A 12,157-nucleotide genomic window follows, 5' to 3' on the forward strand; every position below is an offset into this window, starting at 1 on the left:
ACTCCATTCTATGTGCAGATCCTCTGCCTCACAATGTTACTTCTCTAGTTTTGTTGGGCATATAACTATCATAGGCCTCTCTACCATGTGAGAAATATTTTTTTCTTACTGTAAGAGTGTCCTTATAAATAATTATATCCCAATGCCTCCCTTATTTTATTTTAGCTGTAACATAGTCTTCTTCACTTTTATTAGTGGTTAGGTTTTTTTAATATTTATGAGTTTTCCATTTAACTTAGACCAACAAATTGATGGGCCTCTAAATTAGACTAAATTAAGGCCCATATGACCATCCTTCAACACATTAAACCTATCTTTTTGCATTAGATACTGTATTTTTAACTTTAATATGTTCATTAGGAATGTTTATGTATAATTTCATATTTGTGCCTAATATTATTTATTTTTGTGGAATATTGTGAGAATATTGGGCAAACTATGGAGATTTGGAGTAGGAGATAATCTAGGGACCTACTCCCTACTGTAGGAGGATCAATATTAAATAATAAACCAACAAGTTATTATGGAATTATGGCGCAGATTGTGGATCTTCAATGATTGAGAAAATCTAGGAATGTGTTCCCTTCCATTTATGCAGATTCCTAGTATTGGGAGCCAGATCCACTAATCAAGGGATTTTGGTGGGGAAATATTCCCCCTTTCATGGGGAATTATTCCTAATCATTTTGTATAAGTATCAAGTCGAATTTTCCTCTAGGAGTGGATTTTTCTTAGTTTTTTTGTAGAGAGAACTTGTATTTTTGCATATCCACTATCATTTCTTACAGGGATGTAATTGTATTGATGGAAATAATCAAGATTGGTTTTATGCTCAACTTCTAAATCTTGGTATCCTTCATAGGAATCAAAGTTTCCTTGGGCTTGGCCATCCTAGGAGCCCCATATCCCTTTTGTATCATTTACTTTTCTTCTTTTCACTTCTTATTCACATGCATCTCTTGTTCTTGTCTTTTTTTCTATTTCTGCATTTAATATTAATGATTTCTTGTTGTAGGATTGGGTTAAATGGTTGAAGTAAGTTATTTTCAGGATCACAAGAATAATTTCATCATTGGAACACCTTTGGAAATACATGATAATCATTGACTTACTTGGATTAGATTGCTTATTCCCAAATCTAGATTTTTGGAAGTCCTTTGTGGCAAATAACAGTAAATTTCTGCTATTTTTTAGAGCATGCTAACGAGTTTCAATCAAGTTTATTCCACTTGAATTATTAAAAAAGAATTCTATTTAATAAAAAAATTACTCCATTGCATTTTCAATTTATTAAGTTAGGCATTTGATAGATTTACTAACTCACTAGTTCTCGAATTTCTAGATTTTAGGCTAGTAATTTTTTTCCATTTTTTAGCATAGATCAATAGAGGTTTTTTTTAGTGATTCCACTTGGAATGGAGACCTAATACATCCTATTCAATAAAAAAAATTGTCCCATCAAATTTGGATTTGATTTGGTTGGTTATTCTATGAGTTATAACTCCCTATAGAAAATCTGGTATTTCTTGTAGTAAACTACATGAAACCCTATAGCAGCCTTCTAACTTGTATACAATTGCCTAGATTTGCTCAAGAAGCTTGGTTATTGTCCCTTAGGGTTGAATCAAGATCCCTAGGCTCTAAATCAATTATTAGGGAAGAATAAAGACCACTTATTACTTGCCTCTTTACCCATGCAAAACATTTCAGTGATTTGGGTTAATGGACAAATTTATGAATTGGATAATACAATGATGATTTTCTTGATTGCCACATCCAATAAAATCTATTAATGGATATAAAATCTTTGAAATGTAATGATTGACATTTATTTCATGATATTTACTTTATGCAATTAGAATATGTTTCTTTCCTTGTATTTTCTTTCTTGCAATAGGTTAAGGTTTCCATTTCGAGCATTTCATTTTCTGCAATTAGTTTAGGATATGATTTTATTACATTCACTCCATTACATCATGACATCAAAGGAAGGACACATTGTATGCTACACATATAGTGTCGATACCTATTAAGTTTGTACAAACCCTGGGTTGATAATTAAAGTTGGTATCCTTGGGAGTTGTAACATCCTTGTTGAAATACCGAGGCTCATCACTTTTTGGCACCATTGTTGTGGAGGTGTCAAAGTATGCATTGTTTTCTTCCCTAGTTGATTCATTTCTTTTTACTTTTTGCAAAAAACCAAAAATAATTTGCATTATGAATATTTCATTTCAAAAGCAGAAAAGGGCGTTGCATTAGCATTTTGCTTCAATCATATAAACAAAAATATTCTCCAACACCAACCCACCCTTCCATTTGATCATGTGATGCAGTAAGAACCACATCACCATTCACTTTTGTAGGCAGAAGAAGAAGAGATGTGAAAGCATGTAGAATAAATTGATGTAGATGATGACAATGAGGAATATCCTCTCAAATTTCCCATTCTAGATACTAATGGTAGTGTGCACATGAAGAACATCCCTCCATTTTTTCTTCCAAAATTTCATGGTCTAAAGTCAGAGGATCAGGAAACCTTTCTCTTTGAATTTGAAATCCTTTGTATATCTTATGGTTACTTATTAAACACTCAAAAATTGAGATTGTTTTCAGCAACATTGAAGGATAAATCTCTTAAATGGTTCATGAGTTTAGGGACTAATTCAATAAGATCATGGAGTGAGATGCAAAAGATATTTCTAGAAAAATATAAAGATCATGATCTTAAAGAATAAATCTTTAGAATGAATAAAAAAGAAGATGTGATCCCTGAGGATCTAATAGAGAGGTTCACGTATAATGTTAAGAGGGAAAAACTACATCATTTAGGACCCAACACACTAAAAACCCCCCTACTTAGAACAATTAGGGATGAATGGATTAATCTCCTTGATCTCATGAGTAAAGGTGATATATGCCTGTTATCATTTGAAGAAATTTGTGAAACATGCAAGCACATATCAATAAGAAGGGTAAGAGTAAGTCAATCAGCATCAACATCGATAAGTCGAGCTAAACTTGGAAACTTTCTTGATAACTTTAAAATAGAAATTCGTAGCAATCTAAGTGAACAAGTAAAAATGTTAAGAATACAAAATGAGCAAAAAGAAGATGTTGATATTTGTGTTTTCCATGTAGAATCACATGATCTTAAATATTTCCCCTCATTACCAAGGTTGAAGGAAGTTTACCAAGAGGACAATGGAGCAAGTCAATTGCCAATGCATTTATGTTATGTAGCTCAAAGAGGACCATGGCATCCTATTCAACCTGATATGAGGCAAGAGCCTAATTCACAATTTCAAGCTTATGCACATCCATCTCAAAGTAATTGGAACACACCCTTTCCTTGGCAACTGTGGCCATCTCAACCCCAAAACCAATCTTGGCAACAAGGTTGGCAAGGAACTTATGGGAGCCATCCACAATATCCTCAATATTTTCGTCAATATCCTCCATACCCAACTCCATGTTATCCCTACCATCCACCTCCACAAACATCAAAATCATATATTGAGAAATCTCCCTCATTGTTACAATCATATTATCCATGTAATGAAGAGAACAATTAGCAAAAAGAGCAAGATTTGAAGGTCACGGTAGAATAAGACATGAATAATTATCCATATAAGCAAGCAAACCAAGGGCATCAAAGTTATATTGAAGTTTGGTTCCAGAAAATCAACAACATGGAGCATCTCTCTCTTTTTCAACTGTGCTTGATATTTTCAAAGTCAAAGCATTTGGTCTTTGAAATTCAGGTACATGTCAAATCATATATTACAAACCTACACATCAATTTATATGTCATCTTTATGTGCACTTGGCTCCATTGGAAGTATTCCTACACTTGAAAATGATTTTGTTTTTTCAAGTAGAGTAGGATAGGAAAAGAAATGAAAAATGAAAAATAAGAGAAAAATAAAATATCAGGTGAAAGCCTCCTTTCAGGTGCCTAAGATTGGCTCATTGATTGAAAACTTCCATGAGGTGGTCAACGGGTTGGAAAAAAGAGAAAAAAAGAGAAAAAGAAAAAATCTTTGGTGAAAACCTCCTCTAAGGCGCATAGGTAGACCTACTAGTTGAAAACTTCACTAAGGTGGTTAATAGGCCTAGAATAAAAAAAAATGGAAAAAAATAAAACATCTTTTCTCCATGTACCTCTCTGATGAATGTAGGTTCTCTCCAACATATGCAAGCAACAAAAACAAGTTGGCACCAAAAAAAGAAAAAATTGGTCAAAATTCTAGTCAAAGTAAGTCAAACTTGGACTTTCTCCTCCTTTTCTTAGATGCTCCAAAAGGACCAACACCAGGTCAATCCATCACCCTCATCTATTTCCACCATCCACCCATCATTCCCAATTTTTTCCCATTCATTTTCCTTTTTGTTCTAAAATACTACGGGAATACTTTGTTTTACTACAAGAAACATAAATACATAGAGAAAAAATTATTTTTGTCATATCTTGAAAACCATGTATCCATTTTCCAAGATGTTTCAAGTGGAGATGAATATGGATGATGGTAACATTCTCAAGCGATTTTAGCAAATTCCAATGCACATTTTTCGAGAAATTAACCTCTATCACCTACATCCATTTCTAAATTTTCTTGGTATTCATGCGTCAATTTACAAAGTTGTTTCATGGGGAGATGCATATTGATGATGGTAACATGCCCAAGAAATTTCAACAAATTCCAGTGCACGGTTTCCAAGAAATCGATCTCCATCAACTTCAACCATTTTTATTTTTTCTCATGATTAGTGCATCCATTGGCCAAATTCTTTTTTTATGGGGAGGTGCATAAGCGTGATGACAACATACTCATAAAATTTTAGGTCAATCCATTCTACCATTTTGGATAATATATGGAAAAAACAAGGCTACTATAGGGTTTCCTGTAGTACTACAAGAGTCCTAGTTTACTGCAGGAAACAGGTTGAAAGCACGAGGAAGGTACGGAAGGTGAAATAAAGTGTGGGAAAGGTGCCTATTGGTGGAATAAGGTATAAGGAAGGTGAACATCACCCATGGTCAAACCCAGCACTCTAAGAAGGCCGAATTTGACTAAGATAACTTGCTCATAGTAACTAGAAGACAGAGGTTTAGAATCACCAAGCTATGAAGACCTATGCATAAGCAAACAAAGGAAATTATCTCCTCTAGAGGGCAATGGATCAATCATCAACTCAGCAGAAACATATATGCATCTCCAACAACCATCAGGTAGGTACATGTATGCAATATTCTTGACCTCTTCTCTTGAGCGTATTATAGTTATAAATTTTTTGTCAATGCATGAGAGATGAGGTTTAATAAGCTAAGAATAGGTTAGCAGTCTCAGCCACCTTCAACTAGTTAATTGCGGCTCACTCCTTCACTCATGCAATGTGGAAAAGCCAAATTAGGAAGAGTGATGATTTTGGGGAATGGGGACAACAGTTAAAAGAATAAATTTCTGCAAAGGCCAAGTTACCACAACACTCCAATCCCTCCATCCACTTCAAATCCACTATTTGTCCATCATTTATCCATCCCATTTCATAAGAAAAAAATAATAATTTTCAAGAGCAAACCCTACACTTTGTCTCACCCTAAAAATTTCTTGAAAAAACACATTGAGCACATCCTCTCCATTTTCACAAACCTACACTACTCCCTTTGAGCCCTAGCACCATCCTCCAACCCTTCTACATCATTTCTCATCACACCCATATAGTTAGAAGACCCTGAAATAGAAGGAATGACTACTACAGGAAGGAAAAATGCTTCTACAAGAAGGGAGAAAGGAACAAATTGTGCTAAAACCCAAAATGGCAGTGCCTAAGAGAGACCTAATCAAAACAGAGAACTGCAAGGCCATTAGGAAATCATCTAGGCCAAAAAATAAAAGAAGAAGGAAATAAAAGGCAAGAAGGAATTGACCATCAAAATAGAACTCAAACTGAAGTGATGAAAAGAGGCTTTCCAAGAGGTCTCTCATCTCTTTCTAGACTTTTTCCAAGGCCTAAAGGATGTTATAGAAAGGGGAGAAATGCATGGAATTCAACTTGAGGGCCTACCCTAGGCTTAGACTATCATTTTTGTTCAAAATAGGTTTAACTAGGGTTTCTTGTAGTACTACAAGAACTGCTACAGGGTTTCCTATAGTACTACAGGAACCGCTACAGGGTTTCCGTAGTTAGTATGGGAATTACTACAGGACATCCTAGTTCTCATCTAAAGGCATTTTGAAGGTTTCATAGGTGTCCAAATGGTGGAAATAGGTAGCATAATGTTGGAAAGGGATGTGGAAGAGCTTGACAAACTGAAAAATATTCAAGAACCCATCTTGAATAAGGGGAAGAAGGCAGGCTAATGGTCTCAAGAAAAACCGTGATTTTTTCTATGCACAAATAGTTTTGCAAAATGAGTGAAAATGGAATGAATGTTTCAAGGGAGAAGATATGAATGAAATGGATCTACAAGCCAACATAGTTCACTTGCAAAGATGAAAGTTCTGATTTTTTTTTTGCTTGAAAAATTGTTAGACAATCATGAAAAGAACAACTACATTTTTGTGCTTGTTCTTGCATAACTTACAACCAATATTATTAAGAGAAAGGATTGAGGAATGCACAATAGAAAGGCCACCAGGGCCATGAATGAGGCACAATGAGGTCACTAAGTTGCTCAGAGGATGAGCAACACTTTCAGCAAGGGGTATGATGGGCCTCTAAATTAGACATAAATTAAGGCCCATATGACCATCCTTCAACACATTAAACCTATCTTTTTACATTATATAATGTATTGTTAACTTTAATATGTTCATTAGGAAGGTTTATGGATAATTGCATATTTGTGCCTAATATTATTTATTTTTGTGGAATATTGTGAGAATATTGGGTAGATTATGGAAATTTGGAGGAGGAGATAATCTAGCGACCTACTCTCTACTACAAGAGGATCAATATTAAATAATAAATCAACAAGATATTCTGTAATTATGGAATAGATTGTGGAGCTCCAATGATTGAGAAAATCTAGGAATGTGTTCCCTACCATTTAATGCAGATTCTTAGTATTGGGAGCCAGATCCACTAATCAAGGGATTTTGGTGGGGAATGATTCCTAAAAAAATTTTATAAGTACCAAGTCTAATTTTCCTCTAGGGGTGGATTTTTCTTAGTCTTCTTGTAGAGAGAACTCGTATTTTTGCAGCTCCACTGTCATTTCTTGTAGGGATGTAGTTGTATTGATGGAAATAATGAAGATTGGTGTTATGTTCAGCTTCTAAATCTTGGTCTCCTTCATAGGAATCTGTGTTTCCTTGGTATTGGACATCCCAAGAGCCCTAGGGCCCTTTTGTATCATTTGCTTTTCTTCTCTTCACATTTTATTCACATGCATCTCTTATTCTTGTCTTTTTTCTATTTATGCATTTAATATTAATGATTTCTTGTTGTAGGATTGGGTTAAATGGTTGAATTAAGTTATTTTGCAGGAACAGAAGCATCATTTCATCATTGGAACAACTTTTCATGTTCATAGTAATCATTTATTTACTTGGATTAGTTTGCTTATTCCCAAATATAGATTTTTGGAAGTCCTTTGTGGCAAATAAAAATAAATTTCTGTTATTTTTTAGAGCATGTTAATGAGCTTCCATTGAGTTGATTCCACTTGAATTAGATCAAAAAAAAACATTCTAGTTAATAAAAAAATTTACCCTATTTCATTTTCACTTGATTAGGTTAGGCATTTGATAGATTTACTAGCTCAGTAGTTCTCAAATTTCTAGATTTTACACTAGTAATTTTCTGCCATTTTTTAGCATGGGTTAAAAAAGGTATTTTTGAGTGATTCCACTTGGAATGGAGACCTAAGACATCCTAGTCAATATTAAAATTTATCCCATCCAATTTGGATTTTATTTGGTTGGTAATTCGGTTAAATATTAGGAAATCTATTGTTTCCTTTAGTAAACTACAAGAAACCGTGTAGCAGCCTTCCAACATGTATATACTTGCCCAGATTCACTCAAGAAGCTTGGTTATTGTCCCTTAGGGTTGAATAAAGACCCCTAGGCTCTAAATCAATTATTAGGGAAGACTAAAGACCACTTAGGACTTGCATGTTTACCCATGCAAAACATTTCAGCGATCTCGGTTAATGGACAAATTTGTGAATTGGATAATACAATGATGATTTTCTTGATTGCAACATCCAATAAACTATGTTAATGGATATAAAATCTTAGAAATGAAATGGTTCGCATTTAGTTCATGATCTTTACTTTATGCAATTAGAATATGTTTCTTTCCTTGTATTTTCTTTCTTGCAATAGGTTAAGGTTTCCATTTCGAGTATTTCATTTTTTGCAATTAGTTTAGGATCTAATTTTATTACATTCACTCCATTACATCATGAAATCGAAGGAATGACACATTGTATGTTGTACATATAGTGTCGATACCTCTTAATTTTTTACGAACCCCGGGTTGATAATTAAAGTTGGTAGCCTTGGGAGTTGCAACATTCTTGTTGAAATACCGAGGCTTATCACAAATGTAGGTTGTTCTAATCTTTATGAGTTTCTTATTTAACTTAGAATAGCTTTGAAGCATGTTACACAAGCTAGACTAATAAGCCATGCCCTCATTGGGGTAATGATGGATTTCGTGTCTTTTATGGCTTCATTTCTTTCTTCATTATGGTTGCAATTCCCTTTCTGTCTAGCCTTGCAGGTCTGTTAGGAGGTTTGAATTTGCCAGTGACTTTTGCATACCTTTGTTTTTATGTGGGTTTATATTAAGAAATTTTTAAAAGAGCTAACAAATTTTTTAAATATGGGTGTCTTGGGGTTCTTGATGATCCTATGTAGGGTAACATTAAATATTATAAGTCATGTGAAGGTAAGTTTAAATATAAAACCATCATAAAACATTCACTGATGGGCAGGGGGGTTACTCAAATTTAACCCCTGACCCCATGCATTGTGCAAAAACAACACTGATAGGACATTTTACAAGTGTCAAAATATTCCTTGGAACAATTATTCCAACCCGTGATGTCCTATTAGACATCCTTCCAATGTTTGATAATATGTCTTACGCCTGCAATATTTGATGATCATGATCAATGCTATTGCAAAACCCTGTAATATGTTTCATTCAAAACGATTTTCCCTTTTTAACCTATATAAATACTGAAGAATTTTCCTTTTGCATTGTTGCTATACTTGTGAAAATGGTAGGTCAAAGAATATTTTCCCTAGGATCTTCTAAACTTTATTAAATAGTCTACTCTCTATTTCCATCCTTACCTTTGTCTTTGGTCTCTTCTCTGGCAACATCTGCATTTGGAATTTCTATTTTGACATCATTGCCTTCTTGATTGGTTGCATTAGATGAATGATTCTTCAGCACAATTTCAATATCAGTAGAAGAAGCTCCAACAAGCTTAAACCTCTCAACAACAACATCCAGGTGCTCTTTCCATGTTGGATCTTCCAATATAAACTCCACTTGTGAGTGTTCAAAAAGCATGTTTCCCCAAAATATATGGATCTAAGATCTCATTACAATATCTTGTTCTGCTACTTCGACAATGAATGCTGCTATCTCCTCAGTAGAATCTCCATCAACCCCAGCCAATTTCTTTTTTCTTTTCAGGATCTCTTCCTTCTTGGTCATAGATGTATCTTTTAACACATTTTTGTGTTTCTCTTCTAGCTTCTCCCACATTCTAGTTGTAATCTGCATCTTCTCCTCTGCACTATTGAAAAAATGCATAGTTTATGAACAATCCCATGTACCAATATCAACCTTTCTAGCCAAAGAAAGAGATCATCGAAGTTTTTCGCTTTCAAAATATTACTGACCCAGTGTAAGCAATCCCTCATAGAAGTTAGGATTTATCCTCAAATATTCTTCATACTTTTGTCCAGCTTGGGAGTATTGATCTTGGATCCAATCATGTGCAGTCTAAAGTTGTTCCATAACCAAATCCTTGGAAGGATTTTCATCCAAAGGAATCTGCTTCCTAGCTGCACATAAATGGACATTGCCCCAATTGAAGAATGACAAAGCTTCCATCTCATGGAACTTGCATGTTGCCATCTTAAAGAGGCATTAGGCTTCTTCACTGGTCATAGTTTCCTCCAATGCCTTAGATCATAACTCCATTCCTAGCTCATGCAGATCCAAGTAAGAATCTAGATCAATGCCTACATGTGTGCGAAACACCTGAGCAAATTCAAATAGCCAGCCATCAAATTTCAACTTCTTTTCCTTCAAGCTTATCCTCATTTTCGTCTTTACAAGTTTCCTCTGAGGACACCTGCTTATTAGGTTCTTTTCTCAGGTCTTATACTATGTTATTATTGATTTCTCCTCATGAAGCAAAAGCATTACCCTTTTCTTTAACATCCTCTTATTGAACTTCGTCTACTAGAGGTTCCTCCTCTTATTCAATCAATGGCTCCTGCTCAATATTCACCTCGACCACATACAACCTCAAAGGATCATTTGAAAAACTTTGATTAGAAATGATTTATTCTTCGTTCAAGCCCCCATTTATAGAGTAGCATGTGTTTGAGTTCCCTATCCTTTTCTACTCAACAAGTTTAATTGTAGCAGTTTCTTCAAATCTAAGCTCTTCTGTAGTTGTAATAGTCATAATATCCCCATCCAAATCCTTCTATTTTATTAAAACTTCCTTGGATGAGGAGAACCATTTCCTCACTATTTCTTTCAACTCCTTAAATTTTAATTTGTCTGGCATTCGACTAAGCCTTATATCATGGTCAAAAGTAGGTTTCAATGGCCTCTGTTGAATTTACACATATTCTTTCTTCATAGGTTAAGGGGAATGTTTAACCTCATGACCTTGAGAACTATTAGATTTCGTCGATATTACTCTAGAAGATGCCCTGGAAGATTCGAAGTTGGAGGGCTTTTGTGGTGAGGAAGACCCTTTGGAAGACATTGGCAAAGGAGGTTCCTGCAAAGGGGGCCCATTGGATTGATTAGTCAAGTTATCACAAGGAATCACCTCCTATTTACTTTTCTTCTTTGGCATAGGACTAGTAGGTAAGCAAGGCCCCATACTACCAACATGAGTTCCTTGAAATGTTGATGCCCCTATGGCTATAGGAGAAGTCTCTGAATAGGTAGGCACTGTGAGCCTATTTTGCAGGTCTTATTGATCATATTTCTTTTTCCCAAGAGAAACATGTAACCTTTTGACAAGTTCCAAGCCATCCTGGTGATTCACATCAACCTATAGAAAGACTTGCACATCTTGCATGCTAATTCTAGCCTGCCCATAGCCTCATATGTCGTGCCCTTATAAAAAGAGCCTTGCTAAAATGAGGGTACACCTCAAGAGTGAGTGTACATTCATTAACAACACTTTCATATTGAACAAGATTCATCTACATCAGGCATGTTGCTCGGGTGATGTGGAAGATGGAACGGTCTAGGTGATTCATAGCGATAAGATTGAGAAACTTTTCATACTTTTCCAAAGCATCCACGTAGTCTCTATTTTGGACTATCTTGTTTCCTCCCTCTTTGAGATTGTGTGCCCTTTTGAGGAAGAGAAATGGATCAAGATCCATTTTACTTCCAGTGACTACCCCAGATTGCTTAGCAGTAGCAACTGCCCTTGTGCCTTTCTTTTTCCTCCCGGCAGACTTTCCCATGACAGCTTCCCAACAAATAGAAAGATATCCCAACCAGTAATGTGAACCAACCTTAGATTAGATTTTCTCTCTATAGTAGATAATTCCTCGCAAAGCTTTCTTGCTATGCCCAATAGCATTTTTCGAGCCGAACCTAGCTGAGCTAAATTCCCTGACACTTCACAATATTCCAAGATATGGATCTATACTTTCATTCCATCACTAGATACTTTTAGGAACTACTATTTAATCCATAGAGTGGTTTCAATTGTGCATACACCAAGGTATACAGTCCTGACAACGAAGACCCTGTCCATACTTCTAACTAGTTTCAACCATCAATTTCCTCTCTAACCTATCCACTATTGAGTGAAAGCCAATCTTGGCGAACTTACAAATCTTAATGCTAATGTGCATGCCATTCTAAATTACAAATACAAACTATACATAAAAGTTGCAACTAATCAAGTTTGAATTTTGAT

General features: G+C 35.1%; 1 pseudogene; it reads right to left on the reverse strand.

Annotated features, from left to right (window-relative positions):
* Positions 1-9,291: 9,291 nt before the first annotated feature.
* On the reverse strand, positions 9,292-11,696 carry LOC149160786 (protein CLMP1 pseudogene; annotated as a pseudogene).
* Between the last annotated feature and the right edge of the window lie 461 nt (positions 11,697-12,157).

The sequence above is a fragment of the Pinus tabuliformis genome, chromosome 5_2 (assembly GCF_031772625.1).
Source record: "Pinus tabuliformis cultivar Carrire ecotype Pingquan chromosome 5_2, CPIR1, whole genome shotgun sequence".
Lineage (NCBI taxonomy): Eukaryota > Viridiplantae > Streptophyta > Pinopsida > Pinales > Pinaceae > Pinus > Pinus tabuliformis.